The following is a 22,644-nucleotide window of genomic DNA, read 5'->3' as shown; positions in this document are numbered from 1 at the left end:
CCAAAGCAGACAGAGCCTCCACCCAGAGAATCTTATCCTTTAGTTTTAAGACTGAGGTTTTGCTGCCCTTATCAGCCCCACCTACAGATAATTCAGTGACAAAAACTGTTAAGCAAAGCATATAACAAAGGCAAATTTTGTTTATACCTCCTCCTTCCAAAAACATTAAAACTATGACTTTGCCCTCAACATTAACTTTTCGTTATAAAACCCCAGCTGTTCAGCAAACTTTTGTATAATCATTCCTATGAGCCCTCACAGGGGTTTAAACGAAGCATTTCAGTTAAACTTCACTATTAGGGGGGGTGAGGGTGGGTATAGAAGGAAAGCAGGCTGCTGCTACTACTACTACTACTACTGAAACAAAACAAGAAGTTAGTTTGTTTCCAGCTACTGCTAAATTCACTGTGAATTATTTCACTTGAACCTCCTGAAGTGCCTCAGGAGACATTCTTCTGCATTAAGCTTGCAATTACACGACAAAGGTATACTATAAATTCTTCATCCCTTTACAGCTGTCCCTCTGCTTACAGCTATACTTAACTGAACTGCTGCCATCAGCTACCTGCACTTTACAGAGACTCAGGGCATACATATATATTATAAAAACTATTGCAATAACATCTGCATTTCCTTTCAACACCCTTCTTGATATCTGCAGTATCTACAACTTGCCAGTACTTCTCAGCCATAGGCTCATTCTTTAAGTGTTTAAAAATTGTACTCCGCTATTCCCCACAATCTGTCAGTCATTAAGAGCTTCGCAGCTTAGCCAGAATTATGTCATAGGCATAAAGTATTTTCAGTAATAATTTCAAAGAGTTATTTCTGTGCATTATTATAGTGGTAAGTATTGTTGCTTTCATTCAGGAATACTTAACAAGTTCGTGATTGAATAGGTAGAAAGGATAGCACCATTTTTTAAATTATAGTATCCATCCAGTTAAATCTAGCCCCATTTGGTGCCCCCAAAAAAATCGTCTACCATGCTCTTTCAATACATTTTTCATTGCAGGGCGCATCAAGTGTGCCCATTCCTAACCAAGCTAATTTTTAACTGACTGAATGAACGGCAATTCCCTACCTGGAAGAAGGATGTTCCCTCTCCTTCTACTAGGTACCACCTAGTAAGGTTACAACTGCTGATCACAATTTTGGTTTAATATGTGACTCCCCAGCTGATATCTAGAATGAACTATTTCAGGTATGTTGTTTAAGGAGAAGCCATCTAAACAGCAAATGGGAATAAACAAGAGACAATCTTACAGTAGGATGTGTGAAGAAAGTTGAAGCAGCAGTCTGGTAATGTGGAAAGGAAAAGACAGAATACAGAACTGGGTACAGTGGCAGAAGATTCCTAAATGAAGAACTGCTGCCAAAGGAATTATAACAAGTAATCAGTCAAACCTTTCTGTTTGTTTTCATGCCATACACAGTAGAGACTTAGTCTGGGAAATCACAATAATGCTTTTCTGCTAATTAACACCAACTCATTGAATGATCTATATGATGCAACTAAGGCAAATAGTAACAATTTAAGTAATTTTCTTTCCTTGCCTATGGTTACACTCTCTTGTGAAATACCAAGTCCTCAGAAATGAGATTCAGGATCCATGTTTCAAGATAGATACCTAGAGGTAAAGACTAATCTCAACAAGCTGTGGTACTGCCTTTGGGAATCCACTTCTTGAATCTCTGTACAGAGAAATCTAGTCTTGTAAAATATCTTCAGGAAACAGCTTTGACATGTTTGTGAGGTTATGAACTCAATTACAGATTCCACGCTAGATTAAAAAAAAAACAACCCTCCTTTATCTTCATGACAAAGTCTCCTTCAATACCTTGATTCTAAAAAGATACAAAACACTTCACATGTGGCAGATACAAGGAAACTGTGGAAGACTGCAGTTATTTCAAGAGTCCTTTTATTGGCAGCACTTCAGTTTGCCCTTGAGGAAAAAGAAATAATTTGTTTTGTTAAACCAATTCCTTTGCATTACAAAGAGTAGCTTCTATATGCATGGTAACCAAAGTTTTCACTCTTTGTAACTTCAGCTTTCCTTGTTCCAGACATAAAAAGCTACATCTGAGATCAAACCACAGACCAACGGATATAATAAAACTAAGCTAGCAGCACCAACAATTTTGTCAGGCATTTCACACAACCAAGTAGGTAGACAGGAAATCTACATGCTATTAAAACAGACCCCACTATATAGCTTACACGAGGTTAAAAACAATGTCAGTAGATAAGCTTCCATTTTTTGTTAAGATACTAACTTAAAATCTCCTTAGTGTTAGAAGAAACTGGCTGGCTTTAAAACAATATTTCCAAAAAAAATCTCATCTTAACCAAAATCTAAATATGTAATTTAATTGCTTCATAAAGCCAGTTTACAATCCAAAAATTACTCAAAATATTCCTTATACATTTCTCTCCCATCCACTAAAAACATTAACTTCAATATTGAAGGGAATATCCTAGATTTTAATATGTAAGCTTTACTCACTTTAAAACAAGTTTAAAACGCAATAAAAGTTGCCTGAAGGCATAATTTGGAAAGACATATAAAATTCCATTATTTGCTACTCTCCATATTCATTCCACAGAATGATGACAAAATGGATTTGCAGATGGAAGTTTCCCATAAAATTTCAGAACTGTATTCTAGTCAAATGACTTGGAAGAACAAGAAGTTGACATAACACTCAAACTGTATTAATGTAACACTTTAGCTACCTTATTAAGCATGCTTATGTAATCACTTTGAGTATCTGAAATAAACCAGCACTAAAGGTACTGAATTCTTCTTGAAAAACCAAAGCATAGTTGGATATCCAGCCTCTCCCTCAGAATCTTTCCCATACAAGGACATCTACTCTTCCTCATTTGCCTCCCTTCACAATTCAGTTTTATTTATTTATTTTAAAAATGCAAGTTATTTCAGCAGGATGGCCATCACTCTCACAGAAAATCTTCACAGCAAACATAACGATGCTCAGTTATTTTTCCTCGTTCTTGTGTAAATGGGGAAGCCACTGCCACCTCAAATGGCGCGATTAGCAATACAGGTCTGAGCACTGATGGGGGATTAAAGTTCACAACATTATGTTTGGTGCCAACAGAACTTTAAAAGATATTTACCCTTTAACTTTTCATTTGATAACCAAGAAAAGACTGTGTCCACAATTTCTGGAATGTCTGTGTGGGCAATGCCATTTGTAATTCTGGGGGTTGGTGCACTCAAACAATGGTTTATTGGAGATCTTTCAGATACAATTAGATTGCACACCATCGGTTCCATCACAACAAGCCTGGACTCTCTTCAAATTTACACAGGATATTTATTCACAGGATACTTAACTAGGATGCAGAGGGAGTTACCAGAAGTATGACCATCATCCTGCCTTCTCCATCTATCCCCCACCCTCTCTTTCCCCAGTGCACTTGGGAAGGAAAAGGAGCCAAGGAGACCAAACAGTACCATTGCCATAGAGCTTTCTGCCCCGCTGCAGAGACTGGGATTTATAATCAAAACTGTCTGGGACACAGACTGCTGCTAGTGCTGCCTGCAATGCTGGCAGGCTGTTAAAGTTACAAAGAGAAAAATGTGCCAAAATATGTACTCTTGCTTGCCAAGCATATAATCCTGATGCATACTTCCTGATAGGAAAAGGATTTAATACATATGAGACAATTTCCTTTTCCCTTTGCTTAGAAATGATCTTCTTTCCCACATGCTTAAGGCTAGAGAAAAAGAAACAGCATGCCTTTCACATTTAAAAGAAGCTCAGTTAATTGTCTGACTGGAATACTCAGGTTCATTTGATTGAGCATATTCTGTATTTTCTTAGTAACTCAGATAACAATCATCAGGACAAGTTTTGGAATCTAAGAGAGTCTCTGCCTCCTGTTACTCATGAAACACTTCAAAGCATGTGGGAGGGCTGGATTTGTTGGTGGACATGGTCCCAGTTGTTGCTGGGTTCACTCCACAGCGTGCTGTACTAGTAGCTTCTCTCCTGGGCAGAAACAGCAAGAGAACACCTGTGAAGGATTAGGGATTTTACCCTTGAATCATGGCATACCCTCGGTTGAAATGAGGAGTAGGGAAATTTGCTAAGAACTTTTCAGCCAGAAAGTTTAATTAGAAACCTGGATATATATAAGTTGAGGGATAGCTTCTGTTGCTTAAAAAGGCAAAAGTAGTAGAAAAGCAAATTTGTGGATCAGGGAATCAAATAACAGACAACAGTACAGGGCTGAGACTCTCAAGCTTACTTCATTACTGTAGCATGGTAATTGGTAAATGTTCAGTAATTTATTTAGTATACTACTATGAATGATGCTTGTAAAATACTACACAAACCAAGGCTAGAATTTCAAAAGACTCCTCATTAAGGAAAATTAGAGGTAGCTAATTAGAGGTAGTATTGTTATACCTTCAATAGATCTGTTGCAAAAACAATGTGAAGGAGATACTGATAATACTGATACAGCATTAAAACACTGTGCCAAAAATAATCTTAATACACTGAAGAAAATTCTTACTTTCATAATAAGGGTTTCAAAGAAGAAACAGTTGTCATTTAAGTCTAACAGAGTTGAGTTTTCAAGTACTGAAAGATACCCAGCAAATTACTTAAGTGTTACTAAGGTAACAATCACAACTGTATTTTCCCTAACTTACAACATACTTCTGCTAGTTAACATCTTTTCCTATTTGCAAGAAAGGAGGAAATAAGACCTTTCACTCATAACAAGCTGTCAGAGACTTTAGTTGCTAAACTCCTCCAGTGTGAACATAAAAACTTAGAGAGGATATAGGAAAACAGTTGACATGGTTTTTGGAACAGAGGTTGCAAGCAAGATGAGTGTCTGCCTCCCAGGTAACAAAAAATAGACCAGGTTGCATCGGGGAGGCTTAGATTGGATAGAAAGGATAATCTCTTCGCTGAAAGGATGGCCAGGCACTGAAACAGGCTGCCCCGGGACGTGGTTGTCACCATCTCTGGAAGTATTTAAAAGACTTGGAGATGTGGTGCTTGGCACATGGTTTAGTGGTGGATTTGGCAGTGTTAACCTAACAGTTGGATTTAATAATCTGAAAGGTCTTTTCCAACCTGAACAATTATATGATCCAATGAACAACAGAGCTTATATAGCAGCAAAACTTTGCCTGACAGCAAAAGACAGTCTACAAACACTCACTTTACCAGAAGTATTAAGCATTCTTAAAAGTAAAAAAGCAGGCAAAAGGTCTAAAGATTTCAGAAAAACCAGCTATTAACTTAATCAAACTGACAACAACAAATATCAACCATCACCACATGTTAGGAACAGGTTGGAAAAGATTATTTTGAACGAAAATGCTGTTTGAAACACATTACAGTTGCGGGCCTGGTTTCCTACAGAAATAAGATCTATGCAATCATCTGTTTGTCATTCTTCTTTAGTAATGTTTAAGTTCAATGGTCAATTTGAACTAAATTTAGCAATGGTCCAGAGGTCTCAATAATACTTAATTTATACAGGACATGTAAAGCCAGTTTGGTAGGAAAGAAATCCCAGTTAGTGAAGAGTGTCTAGTATAAATCCACAAGTAAACCTATTTTATTTGCCTTACTAGCTTTACTGTCAGCACCTCTCAGCCACACAAAACAAATATGTATCTAGCGATAATTTGGATGGTTGTGCATCAAGTATACTCAGGGAATAATATAAGAAAATAAAGAAAAGAGGTACTGACAGAGCAAACATTTATAAGTGACAAGGGAATAAAGCTGATATTTTGTTATAAAGGAGAGCATGAAAAAGTCATGGAAGACCGTGCCTCATAAGTTCTTCCACTGCAACTCAGTTTCAAATACTGAAAGATCTGATGCTTTCAGGTAAACCTGAAAGGAATGCTGAGGAGGATTACAAGAAGGTCAACAACACATTTGCTATCACTAGCTTTGAGAGGCTAGTATTCCAGAATTATTTGGGTTGGAAGCGACCTAAAAGCTAGTTCCAAACACCTGCTATGGGCAGGGATACCTCCCACTAGACCAGGACACTCAGGGCCCCATCCAACCTGGCCCTGAACACTTGATGGGACATTCATAATATTCTTGGGCAACAGCCACCACTTCCAGTGCCTCATCATACTCACAGTAAAAACTTCTTCCTAAAATCTAAGCTATGCTTATCCTCTTTAAATTTAAAGCCATTATTCCCATATTACTATTTCTAACTATTACTGAATATTGTATAGTGGAGCATAAGAGCATGAAAAGAGGAAAAATGAGAAAGAACTTGTGTGGAACAATATTTCAAATACATGAAAAAATTATTATTATTATTATCTAAAAATTCTACTGCTCATCTCTTGCTTTTACCACAGTATTATCATTATTAAAAATCTTTGAAATAAGCTAGGAGAAGAAAATCTAGCAAAATAAGACAATTTCAGTGGATATTAGATAGATGGGATCTCTAAATCCAGTTCATTCATCTTGCAGGACTTATGAGTTTGCATTCTGGGTTTCTTCCATCTCCTCCCCATCTACCACCATTACATGTTCAGAAAGTAAACTAATCTGTGCTTTTAACCCAAAGAATCTGCAACTCAAACATGTCAATAGTTAGCTGACCATAAAAGCAGAGATAGAGCTGCAAAGCTGTGCCTGCTGCAGGTGTATGAACTAATAATGCAAAGAGGGTGATGTAGATTGAAAAAACACACCTCTGTCTCCTGAATTGCTAGTTTGACAATTTTGGTCAAATATTCATGCTGATTTTGCAAGAATTCAAACTGAGTCTGCTTACACTGGTTATGAATGTACCTACACAAAACTTCAGAGAGTCAACCTGAAATTTTGGCAGCAACAATTCCTCAGATTACAAATAACTCATAACATGATTTCCATAGTCCCATCACAAAGATAGAGAATTTGTGTCAGTTTACTGGGCATAGTCACCTCTTAAGCCTGGAAGCAAAGAACACATAAGTTGTGCATGCGAACAGAAGTATCATGTCCTAAATCAAAAGATAACCTTTACTCACAGCTGGGTAGTCCATCTACTTCCAATCTGCACACTAATGGACAGTTTCAAAAGGCAGTGATGGCTTAGACAGAAATACCTTCAGATGTAAACAATATACAAAGCACTGTGGTGTCAACCAGGGAACTGACTATGCCAAATTCCATATATATTCTTTTGAAGAACATACCAAGTTCAGTAGGTTATGTTAGAAGTATCTAACACAAAATACATCAGACAAGTTCACTTGCCGGCTTTGTAGAACTTAAGCTGCTTAATTTTCTTAACTTGGTAGAAAATAAAAATAAAAATCAAGTTACGATATTTTTCAGACTCTATGGGGAAGAGAAAAAAGTCAAGGGTCTGTGACGTCTTATTACACGAATTTGCCAGATCTGATTTAGCACTCAATGGCATCTCAAACTCTTCTGAAAGGTTAGGAGGTACCTCACTTAACAACACTCTGGTCTCCTGAGCTTAGGTAAGCTACAGAGCAAACATAGATAATAAAGTCACAAGACCACCAAAAAGAAAATAATTATAAAACATTCAGAAAACTCTTAATGCATCCATCTCTACATTTTGAGGATAAAGGAATCATAATTTTCAGCACATTACATTACTCTCAAAAAGTTATCTTCCAATGTCTATTTACTGCTTTATTTCAGCATTCTCCCTTGTGTGAACTGCTCGTAATGATCCTAGAAAATCACTCTAACTAACATTTTGATGCAAGAACTTATTTAACTGAGAGGTCAGTTAAAAAATATGGTATTACTGTAGGCAATGAGAGTATCATAATCAAAAGAGATTAATTCCTCTAATTAAATACCACATAAGAAAAACAGGAGTATTAAGTCTACATCAACGACAATCAGTGAAGATGTTTTAGAAATATTTTAGCTTCATAGACCAAGTTAAATGCTTAAGTCAAAATGTCCCAATATTGAGAGGAAATAAAAACCATTTACAGGAAACAAATCAATATTTTACCGATCACACATTGCTAGACTGCCTCAAATGTCTTGCAAGCACAAACATGCAGCAGTGCTGCTTTACTTCAGACTGCAAGTCTGATTACTTCTCACTTTCTCTATGCTATTCAGTAACTAGCTCTGAGTCAGACATTTAAGTATCACCACTTGCACTAGGAAGCTGGAAAAACAGCCACAAAGCCCCACCAGCTCTGAGAGAAGAAGACTACAGGCATTAACCCATTAAGCAAAATAGTACAGCTTATCCTACCAGGGTACAAAAGGCTGCAGAACAAAAAACATAGGTGACCCAAAGGAAAAAAAAGGCTACTTTAGATTCCTCCTTTTCTTGTAGATCTCATCACAAAAGTTAAGCCCTCTTTAGCAATCAAAAAAGGAAAGTTAGTAGAAGTCAAAGCCCAGGATCCCTGTAACTATGCACTCTACATGCAGTGACTTTTCCCTTGTTACCACTTCTCCCTGTATAACAGCAAGCTAAGAGTTTGGACAATTTGATCTTTCTGTTCAGTTCTTCAAAACTTCCACGCTAAAATTTGCAAGCGTGTTTTGAAGAAGAGCAGCAATACAACAAAGTGTAAAAATAATTCCAAACAGTAACTACAAACAAATCAGTGGAAAAAACTTCAAAATTGAATACAGTAGTATACTCTCTTGGCTGAAAAGCACTGAATTACTGGTAAAACTCTTGCAGACTATTCAAGCCCTTTGCAGAATTACCAGCCTTAGGGGTATCAGCAAAGACAGTTCTGTCATGTGAATTGATGCGTACTATTGATAAGTAAGTGTCGCCTATGGCAGCGCTTTTCAAGTACAAAGACAGGTCAGAAAACTGAAAGGTTTTTTTCATGCAAAGGAAGATACACCTTAACAGCCCACCAGGCATCTCCTCTAGTCAAGGGGGTGAAAGAAGCAACAGCTGTTTTCAGAAGAAAAGGTCAGAAGCGCTGGCTGAATATGGGAGCATACTAGACTTAGCTTGATTCTACATAAGAGTCTATGTTACAATTATGTCGATGTAAGGCCTGTATTAGATTATCTCATTGTAGCAATAGTTATTTTGCTTATTTTAATTAAAGCATTCTGAGGTGACTGCTTCAATTCCAGCTAAAGCCCTGAATGAGATCACTTTCACAATAAGCAACAAGAAGCCTTCCATACTAAAATAGTGTTGCATTTTAAAAATACAGCTGTGGATCAAGTAACATTTTACAGCTCACATCAGAGACAAAAAGTTTTGCATAACTTCACAGCATGTAACCATGAGACCACTCTCAACCCACTACAAATGTTTCTTTAGCAATGACTAGCAGAATGAAAGCCATCTTCAATTCTTCAGCAGCACAGAACTTTGTAAACAACAGCAGTGTTTACTTTAATTCAAGGGGAAAGCAAAAAAGAACAGAAGAAAATCAAGTGGGGAGAAGAGGTTACAAAGGGCTTGTCTGGAGCTGAAAGGATGAAGGGGAGAAAATACAGTGAACCAGACCTTTAGAGCATAAACTGGAGGAGAGGGGAGAAAACCATGCAACAGTACATCTACTGCTGAAAATGAAAACCCAACTTCTGTTGCTTAACACAACCTCCATACAGACTAGAGATACTCAGCCTCCTAAGTGCATTTTTCTTTTTAAAATTTCCACAATAGGAGCAAATAGTTCAAAAGTATGATCCATGGACACAGAGCTGCCCACTGACATCACTACTTCAATTAGCTCAAAATTAGTACTGAAGAAAAAAAGAATTACTATCTAGTTAGTGACTGAATTTGCTGTTCAAATGTTTGCACATATAAGATAGACATGATCAAAGGTACAAAAGCCACACTTAAAGCTCTCCAAACCAGACAAAGAAATAATGAATCATAGTCAGAAACATCCCAAGTATCCCCAATTCCAATTCACTCCTACACAGTGGTACATTTTCCCTCTATGCTATCATAATTTACATATGATTTCAGGCTAGTAATGCTCTGCAAACATATGTAAAAGAAAAAATTCTGTAATTTTACTTTATGTTACTGAAAAATGGAAATAACTGTAACTTTAGGCTTGCAAAAAATCTAACGGCAGAATTGTCTTTTATAAAAAAAGTGCTAATACCCTAGTAATAGCAAACATCTAGGAAAATGGTACACGTGGAATTCCCATTATAGCAGAATCTTGCTGTTCTAATAAGAATATTTAAAATTCATGAAGCTTTGCTTTGACAGATTGGCTATTCTATGATTTTGTTTCTCTTTAGTTTTATTAAAGACATATACACTGCAAAACTTTCCAGGTTTGTTTCTGGATTAAAACCAAGCTAACTGTTCTGTCATGAAAGAGAACTTTTGCAACACACAAAAACCTCAGTAAGAGAATTTCCACACAGCTTTTCAAGTACCAGTTAGGTACTTGAACTCATACTTTACCTACAATAATATTATACCTGAAGCATCTGACAAAGTAGTTTTTAAGAGTAAAACAGCAAGATGGACATCATCAGATTCCAGTGGATGTGGTCAACAAAATAGTAGCCATGTCCCCACCAAGCAGCAAGAAGGAAACACAAGCTCTCCCAGGCACTGTGGGTTTTTGGAGGATGCATATTCCAGATTACAGTCAGACTGTAAATCCTCTCAATTAAGTGACCCAGAAAAAGAATGATTTAAGTGGGGTCCTGAACAACAAGAAGCTTTTGAACAAATTAAACAGCAGATTGTTCATGCAGTAGTCCTTGGGTCAGTCAGGAAAGGACAAGATGTGAAAAATGTGCTTTACACTGCAGCCAGGAAGAAAGGTCCTTCCTGAAGTCTCTGGCAAAAAGCACCCAGGGAGACTCAAAGATAAGCTTGCAATTTCTCCAGTCAGGGATGCAAGGGATCCCAGGCCTGTTACACCCCAACTGAGATACCAGCAGCTTATGAAGGAGCTTGAGCTGTCTCAGAAGTGACTGGCACTAAAGCCCAGCTTCTCCTGGAACCCCAACTGCCAGTACTGGGCTGGATGCTCAAAGGGAAAGTCCCAGCCACACATCACATCACTGACACCACATGGAGTAGACAGGTTGTGTTGATCACACAGCAAGCTCAAATAGAAAACCCCAATCACCCACTTGGAAGTCAGCAAGAACTGGCATGAAGGCAAAAATTTCGGACTACCATCATCAAAAGAGAAGGTACCACATGTTGAAGAGGCCATATTATATAATCAACCACCAGAAAATTAAAAGCAATACACTCTTTAGTGACAGTTCCCGTCACACACTGAAGATGGAAAGCTGCCATATGAAATCCTACACAGTAAGCTGCAGAAGCTATTGAGGGACAAGGTGGATCAAGCTAGAGAGCAGAGCTCAAAGCCATTCATCAGGCTTTACATATTGCTGAAAGAGGAATGGCCAGTGCTTGACCTCTTCTACACTGACTCATGGAGGGCAGCAAATGATGGAAATAGGTCAACTGGCAGCACAGAGGGAAACCCATCTGGGCTGCTGAAATGTGGTAAGACATCCCTGCCTAGGTGAAGAAGTTGGCCATAAAAGTATGTCACAAAAATGCACATGCACCCAAGAGCTGGGCTACCAAAGAACACTGCAACAATGGACAGGTAGATCAAACTGCCAAGATTGAAGTGCCTCAGGTGGATGTGGACTGGCAGGATAAAGGTGAGTAATTTCTGGCTCAGTGGGCCCATCATGCCTCACATCATCAGGGAAGCAATGCAACACACAGATGGGCTTGTGACTGAGGGGTGGACTTAACCATGGACACTATGTCCCAAGTTATCCATAACTGTGAAACACGGCCTGCAATCCAGCAAGCAAGGCCTCTATGGTGCAGTAGACTATGGCTGAAATACAAATATGGGGAGGCCCTGCATATCGACTAGATCACACTGCTGAAAACCCACCAGGCAAGTGCTACATGCTTACAGTGGTGGAAACATCCAGCCAGGATGGCTGGATACAGACCCTGTGCCTGGTGCTACTGCCCAGAACACCATCTTGGGCCTTGGCCTGCGGCAACATGGCACACCTGAGACAACTGAGTCACACAACAGGACTCATTTCAGAACTAGTCTCACAGACACCTGGCCAGAGAGCACACGACTGAGTGGTGTACCCTATTCCCAATCATGTGCCAGCCTCTGGGAAATTGAACAGAACAATGGACTGTTAGAAACCACAGTGAAAGCAGTGGGTGCTGGGGCCTTCAAACACTAGAATCTGCACTTTGCAAAGGCTGCCTGGTTTAATTAACTCCAGAGGCTCCAGCAATCAAGCTGGTCCTGCCCAATCAAAACCCCCACCTACCGTAGAAGGGGATGAAGTCTCCACGGTGCATTTGAGGAATATCAGTTTGGATTGGTCCTGCCTAAAGCAAAGGCAAACTGGTCTGTGTGACTGTTTTTGCTCGAGTAGTTGCTGGGTAATGCAGAGGGATGGGGAAACAATGCACACCTCAAAGGGATTTGATTTTTGGGTGAGAACAGTCTGTAGTGTTAACTTTTATAACATTGGCTGCTGAATGGCACTGCATCTGTGTGCCATAACCACCATGGGCAATGAACATGGTTTGCTCCAGATACAGTAGGCTCCTGATGTAGCTCACAACCACCTGGTAGTACTCCTGCCCTGGAAGACATCTAGGATGCACAGAGCCCAAAGTCATGGACCAAATTAACTCAATGGACATCTTGGAAGGACAGACATTGACTATTGAAATTATACCTATGCTTATGCATATATATATATGTACATATATGGCTAGTAGGTGTAGGATTCGTGCATGACATGAATGGTATAGACTAAGGGGAGGATAATGTCCTGGCTTAAGCAAGGATAGGGTTAATTTTCACAGTAGCCAAGAGGGGGCCTGGTCAGGAATCAAATATTATTCTATATCACCTCACATCATTTTCTGGGGACAGGGGAAGGAGTCCCTTCTGCATCGTGTAGTGTGGTAGTGCAGTCAGGTATTCACCAGCCCTGCATGGGGAGCACTCACATGTGACTCGTTCACCTCCCTCGTACACTGTCATTAATATGCTTGCTCTTACTGCTCCTTTTCTTGTTTCATTGCTATTTCCAGTAAATTGCCTTTATCTCAACCCACCATCTCTACCTTTTGTGCTTCCAATTCTCCTCTCTATCCAACTGAAGGGGAAGGGTGTAGGGGGGAAGTGAGTAGCACATGATTTGGAGTTTTCTAATGGGAACACTACTGCTATACCAGAGTCTGCCCACAATCACATACAGTGCCAATAACTGGAGCAAAGTGCCTGGTTACAACAAACTGGTGGGGGGCATAACCTGAAACTAGTCAGCAGAAGCTGCTGTTCTCTGAAAGAAATGAAAAATTCCACACCCAGAAAAAAAACCCCACACAAACCAACTTTGTTTCTCAAAAACAGAGGGATCATCTTTATTCCATTTTATACTGAAAAACAGAAGTATGATGAAAGAACAAGCATAATTTGACAAGCTACAGAAACCACTTTAATTTTAATTAACCAATTAATAAAGTTACATTAAATAAGATCTCTGATAATATTAGCTTTTTATCCTCGAATTTGAGTTGCTACCTTCATGAGCAGTTTACCAGTGCTCACATACAAACATATTGCCTGAGTTACCTGAAACAAAGCATTAGATAGGCAGGTAAAAAAAAAAATAAAAAAACACCAAACACCCAAATGAACTAGCAGAGAAAAAACACATTTTCCCTGAAATTAGCGCTTATGCTTTCACCTTCTTGATATAACCAAAGATCTAAAAATAGTCACAGAACAAAATCACTTGTTGTGTCTTGAGCTGTTAGTTTAACTGCTTACATACCGAGCCTTCTAGCAAGAGTCATGTACTGTAAAAATAACACTTGAGGAAAAATCTCTGTAGCATAACTACTTCAAGTCTTAAAATATTTAACCAAAATCTCTAAAGAAAATCTGAGTTGTTTTAAATATGAGTAAAACAAGAAGACCCTTGTGAGCTTCTGAACAGGAAAGATTCACAGACTTTTCTAAATGAGTATCCTTTATGAGCAAGCAAGTGACTCCACCAGGCAAATTAATCTTCCCACATAATTCAACAGTTTATGGAGACAAGATGTTTCAAGACAGAAAATCTGGGCTCATGACAGTGACTAAACAGTTCAACCAATAAAAACTGTTTTCATCTGGTCCTATACCAAAGTATTAACATGCTACATACAGCACATGTCTTGCCCTTTATCCAAGGTACGATGTACCACCACTGAGTAATTTTATGGCAAGCCAACCCATTTCATTCTAGGTGTTGTCTTGGAATACAACTAATTTTTTTTTTTTTTAAATCAAAAATCAGTGAAACTGAGTAGAAGGTCTGAAAAAGGCAAAGAAGCTGCACTTTTATCTAGGCAAAAAAATAGTTGAAGCAAACTTGCTCCCAATATCGTGGGAACATATTTTGCCTTTCTCACACTAGCCTTTAAAAATCCAACTGCAAGCAGTAAACACAACTCTTAATTCTTAGTCCAGTATATCAAATCTCATGATTCCTCAAGATACAGAGTTGGATTTCTTAAATTTTTCAAACAAATCAGCTCAGGCAAAATATACTGCAGCTAATGTGTGGGTGTTTTTATAGATCTTCATTATGCTTTTTGAAACAAAAGGAACAGAAGTCCAGAATACATAAGAAACAAGAACTAAAGCAGCTTCTAGTCATCCTTCCATATCAGAGCTAAAATTGTTCCAACTCCTCCTTCAGTGGTAACTGTCTCACGTGTAATACCTGGTCTCTAGTTACCACTGCAAATATTCTGTTTGGATTCCTGACCTTGTAATGGTCTAAGGATGAAAGGAGAATGTAGGGTCATTTACCTTTTAGTAAATTTGCTAAAACCAGTGGGCATATGAGGGAATATGAAAGGGGCAGAAATGTTATATGTGTGGTTTTTTTAAACTAGATTGACCACATGACCCTGCCACTCTCCCCAAGTCAGAACACTGTCATTTATTACTGTGTTCTGTAGCATAACTTGATTTTCACTTTGGATTAAGTTTTTAAACATAGAACTCTCGCAACAGAGCTCATTTTACAGAGCATTTCTATGGAAAAGGCGCCTTTCCTCCAAGAATCTTCTCACCTAAAACACAACTGCAGTATTCCTAACTTCACTTTTACATAGTTTAATTTCTTCTACAGTACAAGAACAATGTGCTGGTGACAGAGTAAACTTTTCCCCAAAAAATCCTCAACTACTCAGCCTCAACACTAAGTCATTATTCTGCAACTATGCCATGACACTTAAACAGCATCCTTACTTTCTGAAATGTCACTGGGACTGAATCCAGAAGTGACAAAAACCTATAATGTTCTTATCTGCTACATGTTTCACCTTACCAATTCAACACAGTAAAAAATCTGGAGACTATGAAATTTCAGCCTTCAGAAACATGTCCTTACCCTTCAGAATGAAGAAAAACTTCAACATGCTTGGAAATACAATGGTCTCGGTATAAGCAAATGCAAGGGTAGCAGGGAGGGGTGGGGAATGAAAAAGAAAATCTGTAAGTGCACAAATTTCATCAAGCATTAATTGCTCTCTGTAATATATTCTCAAGCACACACACAGAGTCAAGAAAGCACACTGGGAAAGTGAGGCCAAATACAACAGCTTAAGTTAACTAATGAGATAATTAGAGGTCCAAAACAGGTTTAATACTAAAATCACTTACAATTGGGGTTTGTAAAGAAGGAGCAGTAACACTGATACGTAGCAATCCCAGCCTTGTTTCAAGCAGCTGCCTCTAACCATAATATAAGATAATCTTTGACAAATGTTGTCTACAGAGGAGACAAGGCAGCCATAAGACAAAACACAGACTTAAAAATTAATTTAATGCTACAGCATTCTTTGGTTCTGGTTATGTGTTCCCCACTCTGTCCACCCTCCCTCCACCTCCTTCCCTCCCAGACACTGGGTTTATTTCAGACTTGTGGTCAAATAATGAAATGCCTTACCAGGAAAAGTACCAAAAAAGCCATACAAGAAAAAAGGATTCAGTCCTCTAAGAGAAGATCAATGATATATAGGGCATATTTCTTTAATTGCTTGATGATGAAACAGCAGTAGTTACAGTATTATTTAAACACAGCTTTTAAGTGCAACTTCAAAAGGAGAAGCCAAATGGGATGAAACAGCTTCTTTCAGCTGAGCAAACAGCAAATCAATTGTTTACAAATAATGTCTACAAAGTACAAAACACTGTGTTTGGAAAATGAAAGTTTCAGATCCAAAAGTGAAACGTTCAAAGACATTTGCAGGACACAGTATATTCTGACATATTTTAATTGATGAATCTCTGCTTTTGTAAGTAACTGGAAGCAATAATAGTGTTTCAACAAATGTGAAACCCAAGGACATTTTTATCACCAGATTTTAATTTTGGTTTGATTTTCCAAAGTAGGAGGATACATGCTGAATCAGAATTGAAAGGTCATCCTTGTATCAATTCAAAAATTTGAATTAAGAATATATATTTTAAATCCAATATACAGGAAAACTGAGTATTTCAAATTAGAAAAAGCTGTTCAAATTTTCCATTGTGGTAAGAGAGCACATCATGCATTTTAAATACATACTGAAGTTTTTCATACTCTTAATAACAATCTGTGTTCTTAAAATGTTGTAGTCAAATTCTTATCCAGGCCACTATAAAGAATACCACAGTTATAGTCTATATTTCTCTACCCACAGTAAGGGGATAGCAGCAAATTACAGTAAAATCTGGTGTTACATTTAGCTGTACAACACTACTAATTAGAAAGTAATTTCAACAATAAATATTTGGTTAAACTCTGCTTTGTCATCAGTGCAAGCAATTTAAGATGAAACTGATGTTTCAGAGAGTTCGTGTTTTTTTTTTTTTTTTTTGAGTCTATTTTTATTTTCTGGTTACTGAGCATCTTTTCCTATGAAACAGTTTTCCAGAGCTACTGCTTAGCAAACAGAAAACCACACACAATGTTAAAAGTAAAAGGGAAGATTCAAGCCTAGAGGACCATGGCAATCCACAGTTCTCTTTAAACTGTCCTTAGTTAACCCTGTTTTACTACTCAATGGCAAGATCTTCTAACAATGACCTTACAGAGCACACAGGCTGCATGACTCAGTAAGAGCAAGGTAAGCTAAAAGTCAGGCTTTATCACACCCTTCAGAAAGAATACAGGGAGGAAAAACCAAGATACAGACAAACATGAGCCCCATAGTAGATACAATATCAAGTAAAACACCCAGTTAACCCCCTAGACACTGACAAGTCACCAGTTTTAAAAGAGAGGCTCTTCCTGCAATTCTTCACAAGAACTCTCTGATGAGCCATGCTACTATTAATAAAAGCACTACAGAGATAAACATAAGTAGTACCTTATCTCCTTTAGAAAAAAAAATCCAATCAAAGAAACACATAAGCAAAATACTACTACTTGCTTCTGAGAATCCAGAGACAATCAGTTTTTACACAAGAGACCAACTTCACTGAAGTCAGGCCTTGAAAGCATCCCATACCTTAGCGCAGTCATGAAACATTATGCCATCAAAGGCAGCTGTGGTGCGCACAGCAAAGAGTTGGCATCTGGCATGTTACAACACCAACTCACAGAGTTGTTGTAATGCAGTGTTTGTGTAGTGCCTCTAAGACATCAGACACTACAGCAAAAAAACAATTTTTTCCCCCCTAAGTCTATTAAAATAAATAAACCTGCATTCTTGCTGAGCTGTCCCACCTGCCGTACACATAAGTCTATAATCTCATACTATACATGGAACATACTTTCTTCATTTCACTAGCCAAACAACAGCTATTTTTTGATTACCCAGTAGCAATTAATCAATATTCTGTTGATATGGCCTTCACTTCATCTGTAAATCTTTACAAAGTCCTCAAAGACAAGGTGAAGTCTATGGAGGAAATAAGTTACTAGTAAAATTTACCTTCACAGGAGAGTACACACCACAAAGTTCTTAAATAGAAGTCAAAATATTTACTGTATCATCTAGATGTTCTTTTCTATATAATATCACAAAACTGACAACTCAAGTCATGTAAATTTATCACATCAATAGCTAAAGTAAATGAGCAGTTGAAACAGAACACAAAATGTTGCCTATTTAGTAAATTCATACAATGAATCTTCTGATCCAAAAAAATAAACTACAAATTACCTTTCACTCCAGTAGGAATCTTGAAAATTTGTAGAGTGAAATCAACTATGACAACTGGATATCAGCACAGTATCTTGCTTGCCTGTAAGGGATTAATTCAGAGTCACATTACATAAAAAAAATAACCCATCAAATAAATTAGAAAACCAGATAAGTGAAATTGAACAGTGCTGAAATGAGAAACATTTTGAAAATGTGAACACCCTGACAAAGAAGAAGAGAAAAAAGCCCCACACCCAATCATTTAACTTACACTTTGATTTTTGTCTCTTAACAAAACAGAAGTGTGGCAGTTTATTTTAAAGTCTAACACCCTTAAAGTTTAAAAGTAGTCTGCTTTCAAAATAGAAGGCCAGAAATAACCCCTTACAATGCGGTTTGACTTCTTGTATAGTCCAGACTACAACAATCAGACGCTTCCACATCCCCTTTTCTTCTCCCATCCTCTTTCTTGTGTCCACCCATTGTGTGAGTACACAATGAACAGTTTTCCAACACTGCTTTTCTTGGGTTAATTTTGCTTGCAATGAGGAACACAGCCCACCTTCCCTCTTCTCACTCCCCCCTACTTAAGACCAACTCCAGAATGAAACCAGTTTGACTTAGTACATCTTCCCCAGGAAAGCATTCAACCTTGCTTTAGAAATATCTAGTAGCAAATATGCTACACACTACAATCTTCAGTAAAATGGCTTTTAACCTACTGAAACTTACACACAGTAAACTAAAATGTAGAAAACTTCCTCTTTTGAAAAATCAGAATAGAGCAACACATTACAGACGCAACTATTAAAAATGTAAACCATTTAAATCCTTTTTCTGCCAATGAATACTTCCATAGCTGTCCTCCATGTAACAGGTACACCCAACATCAGGTTCTTTTGTTCCCTCCTTTTTTAATCCTAAAATAGATCCATCTTTGGTACTAAAACATGCTTCCCAGATTAACGCCAAAAAGAAATGGCAGTTCAAAAAGGAGCCCCACAATCACCAACTACAGATATTTTTTTTACTTGGTCATATTTTTTAAACATTGCCTATAAACCTAGTTTGATTTTTTGAACATCAGCTTAAAGAGAACGTACAGCAAAATTCTTTGTCACAACCCACAATGCCTTCTTAACATGTCTGTACTTCCCAGAACACTTTTCCATTCTCTACCTATGATCCATAGTCTTCATCTTTAAAGGCATGACTTGGGAGCTGAAAAATGGGGTCCCATGAAAAATGAATGTTCTGCCTGTATCCACACTCACAAACTGATTCAGATAATATTGGCTACTAGAAGTAACACAGTTATTCTTCAGGTTACCTTCTCTAAGTGAGAGCTCTTGAGTGCTGCCACTGAGTCCCCAGTAAGACATCAGGAAGCCAAACTAACTTTAGAATGCTACCTGTGTTGTCCCTTGAATCTAAAAAAAAATTATGAACTGACCGCAGTTACTGGAAAATTATCCAAGTAGAAGTGGAACAACAGGTCTATTTCCATATGAATAAAGCCTGGAAGTTTATTCCACAGAGCCCTGGATATTAAGAAGTTTGAAGTCCCCCTGTTCTCCACTATCAACAACTGTGCAGAGAGAATACACATTTTTTGAAAGTCTTGTCTAGGCCTTTTAAATTATATTTTTACAATGCAAGCTCATCTGCCACAGGTACATACTGTTGATAGACATTTTTGAGGTCAATAACCTCAGAAAACACTGAAGGGAAGGTCATTTTCTAAGCCCAAAGGTAATGAAACTCAGCAGAGTGTTGCAATTTAGGCAAAAGAAAGCAGCTCAACTTCCCACCAAGAGATCAACAGCAGAGAGAAAGCAGCGTGGCCAGCAGAAATGGAAACTTGGAAGGGAGGAGAGCAGCAGCTGAAGCAGAGTGCTTCTGCTGAATGGCCCTCCAGGGCCAGTGCTGCATAACCCAGGGTACGACCAAACTGCTTTTGTTCTGTAACTGGTTGGCTCTGTAGCTTAGGGACTCCCTTTTTCTGCTGTTCAAAACATGATGCTAAAGGACACAGCTTTTCTTTCAGATAGTCTCTCAAAGAAGCATTTTCTCATTTCAACCTCTGCAGGACTGGATACACACAAGTTGATGAGAATTTGCTGAAGGCTAAGTTCTGTAGAACTGTGCTTGTTGCATTTCACTAATGCTCTGGGAGCACCCATGACAGCAGACAGAAAAGAAGGCTATAAAGCTAAGAAAATGAATACATGTGCTTTAAAGTAAATATAGAATATATAATTTAAATTAAAAACTGGTCTCAGAGAGCTTTACAAGAAGTAAAACACACACCAAATCAACTGCTTGCCAGTTATTACTGGTATCAAAGCACCTTAAGTTTACTTTAGCTGGCTATTACTTGCTCTCTGGCAGTGATTTTTTTTGGAAGGTGGAAATCATAATCATTAAGCTGACAAATCCTCAAAACAACTCTCTTCATGTCAATCAGCAATCCCTCTAACCATACACATGTGTGGACAACACTATTAACATCAAAAGGGATTAAGTTCAACTCAGTGGAATCTTTACCTGTAAAGAACGCTGCACACTAAAAAAAATGTTACCACAGCGTTAGTAGCTCTTTCAAGTGTACTCAGACTTCAGAGTACTGTAATCAAAGCCTTACAAAAGAACAATAATAGGAAAAGAACTTTAGAGCTAAATTTATAAATAATTTTTTTTAAAGATCTCAGTGCATAATGCTCAGAGGCTAGGTCACCACATCTTGAAAGAGGGCCTTATTTTAAAACAGTAGACACAAACCATATAAGAGGATTCTACACTTATTTTTACCCTAATCCTGAAGAGAAGGGAAACTAGTGATGCGAAGTCTTCCTCGATTTCACCCCCTATCTGATTCTTGGCAAACAGCCTCAGTGCGGGGGCCTATTTAGCTCATTTTTCTGCAGTTGCTAACTTAGAGACGAAAGGAAGAGCCCAAGATGCAAACAGATGAAGTTATCAGGAGGAGAGGAGTGGTGCTCCGGGAGGAAGGAAATTAGGAAACCAAACGCTTCTCTTCACGCAGCATTCACGCGACGGGTGCGGGAAAGGCACCAACAGCCATCGGGACCGATTTTTTCGGGGAAAAACACCCCTTTTCTTCTGGCCCCAGAGCAGAGGCGGGCGAGCCAAGAGCGCGGTAGATGCGGGCACGGCAGCGACTGCGGGAGCCCGCGCAGCGCCGGCCGGGGTGCCCCGAGCCGCGGCCGGCAGCCCCACCACGGAGGCTTGGAACCGAACGGCGAGGAGCGGCCCCGCACGGCTCGTCTCGCCGGGACCAGCGCCCAAGGCTGCGGGAAAAGGAGGGAGGGAGGAGCCAGCCCCGCCAGCCGCTGCGCTGCCTGCCCGGCGCGGAGGGGCTGCGGCTCGGAGCCGCTCGCCCCCGCCACCCCCGGACGTGCGTCCTCGGGGCCGCTGCCGCCCCCTGCCGGCCGCGGCGCTGACAGCCCCCATCCGCCCGCCCCGCCGCCGCTCGGGGCCGGCACAGCAGGAGGGAAGGAAGAAGGGAGGGGGCAGCTCTACCCGATCAGCCGGGCCGGCCCCGCCCGCAGCCTCTGCATCCCGCGGCAAGCAGAGCGGACCAGTGAAAACAGCGACGCATAGGCGGCAAAGCGGCCCCCAGCGCACCACCAGCGCACCGCCCGTAGCGCTACGGTTGCCCGACCCCCTCCTCCTCCCCGCCATCCCCCGCTCCCCACTGCCGCCGTAAGTCGCGCTCCCTCGGGAGCGCTCCCGCTGGTACCCACCGCTCGAACGGCCGCCGACACCCGCACACTCCCGAAGTTCCCGGCCGCGGCCGTCAGTCCAGCCCGGGAGAAAACCCCGCCGGCCCCGCCCGCCGGCCAATCCGCGCCCCGCCCGCCCCCGCGCCCCGCCCCCGTCCCTTCCCGGCCTGGCGGCGCTGGCCACGCCCCCGCACTCTCCCCGCCACCATTGGTTGGCGCAGTCGTCAATCTCCGCGGGCAGCGCTTCGCCCCCGCCCGCTCTTCCTGGGCCGTTTCCAGCGGCTGCTGCCCGTCGGTGATGCGGTTCCAGCCCGGGGCCGAGACGGGCTTGGGGAGTGTCGTCGCAGCATGGGCATCGCACCGGAGAGACACGGTCCGGCAGCGTCGCTGGCGAGCCGTATCCCCGGGCGGGTCCGGGCAGGGCGCCGGCCGTGCACACGGTGCGGTGCTGCTGTCCCGCGGTGTCTCCAAGTGGGATGAGCTCCTGCGGCACCGCAGGCGCGGAGGGAAGGCGGTGACCCCTCCCGGCTCCCCGCAGCCCTCGGCAGGTGCCGCCCCTAGCCGGGCCCCCGCGCAGTTGGAACGGACACGCCACCGGGAGCCCGCGGGATCCCCGCGGTGGCGGGGCCGTAGCGACCCTCCCGTGCCGGGAGGTGAAGGGTCGGGACTGGCGCGGTCTGCGAACAGGATCCGCACTCGTGAGGA

At 40.4% G+C, this 22,644-nt stretch overlaps 1 protein-coding gene across 11 annotated transcripts in view; it reads right to left on the bottom strand.

Moving 5' to 3' along the window:
• The window catches only part of EPB41L2 (erythrocyte membrane protein band 4.1 like 2), a 108,989-nt gene extending 86,899 nt beyond the window's left edge, over positions 1 to 22,090 (bottom strand). For all 11 annotated transcript variants that reach the window (XR_004060568.1, XM_030944354.1, XM_030944344.1 and 8 more), the window contains exons 1-2: positions 21,961 to 22,090; positions 18,212 to 18,293 (exon numbers count right to left, since the gene is read on the bottom strand). The gene's annotated coding sequence lies outside the window, so the exon portion shown is untranslated. The remainder of the gene's footprint in view (positions 1 to 18,211; positions 18,294 to 21,960) is intronic.
• Between the last annotated feature and the right edge of the window lie 554 nt (positions 22,091 to 22,644).

Source organism: Camarhynchus parvulus, chromosome 3 (assembly GCF_901933205.1).
Source record: "Camarhynchus parvulus chromosome 3, STF_HiC, whole genome shotgun sequence".
NCBI lineage: Eukaryota > Metazoa > Chordata > Aves > Passeriformes > Thraupidae > Camarhynchus > Camarhynchus parvulus.
This window is presented reverse-complemented; position numbering and strand designations above follow the sequence as displayed.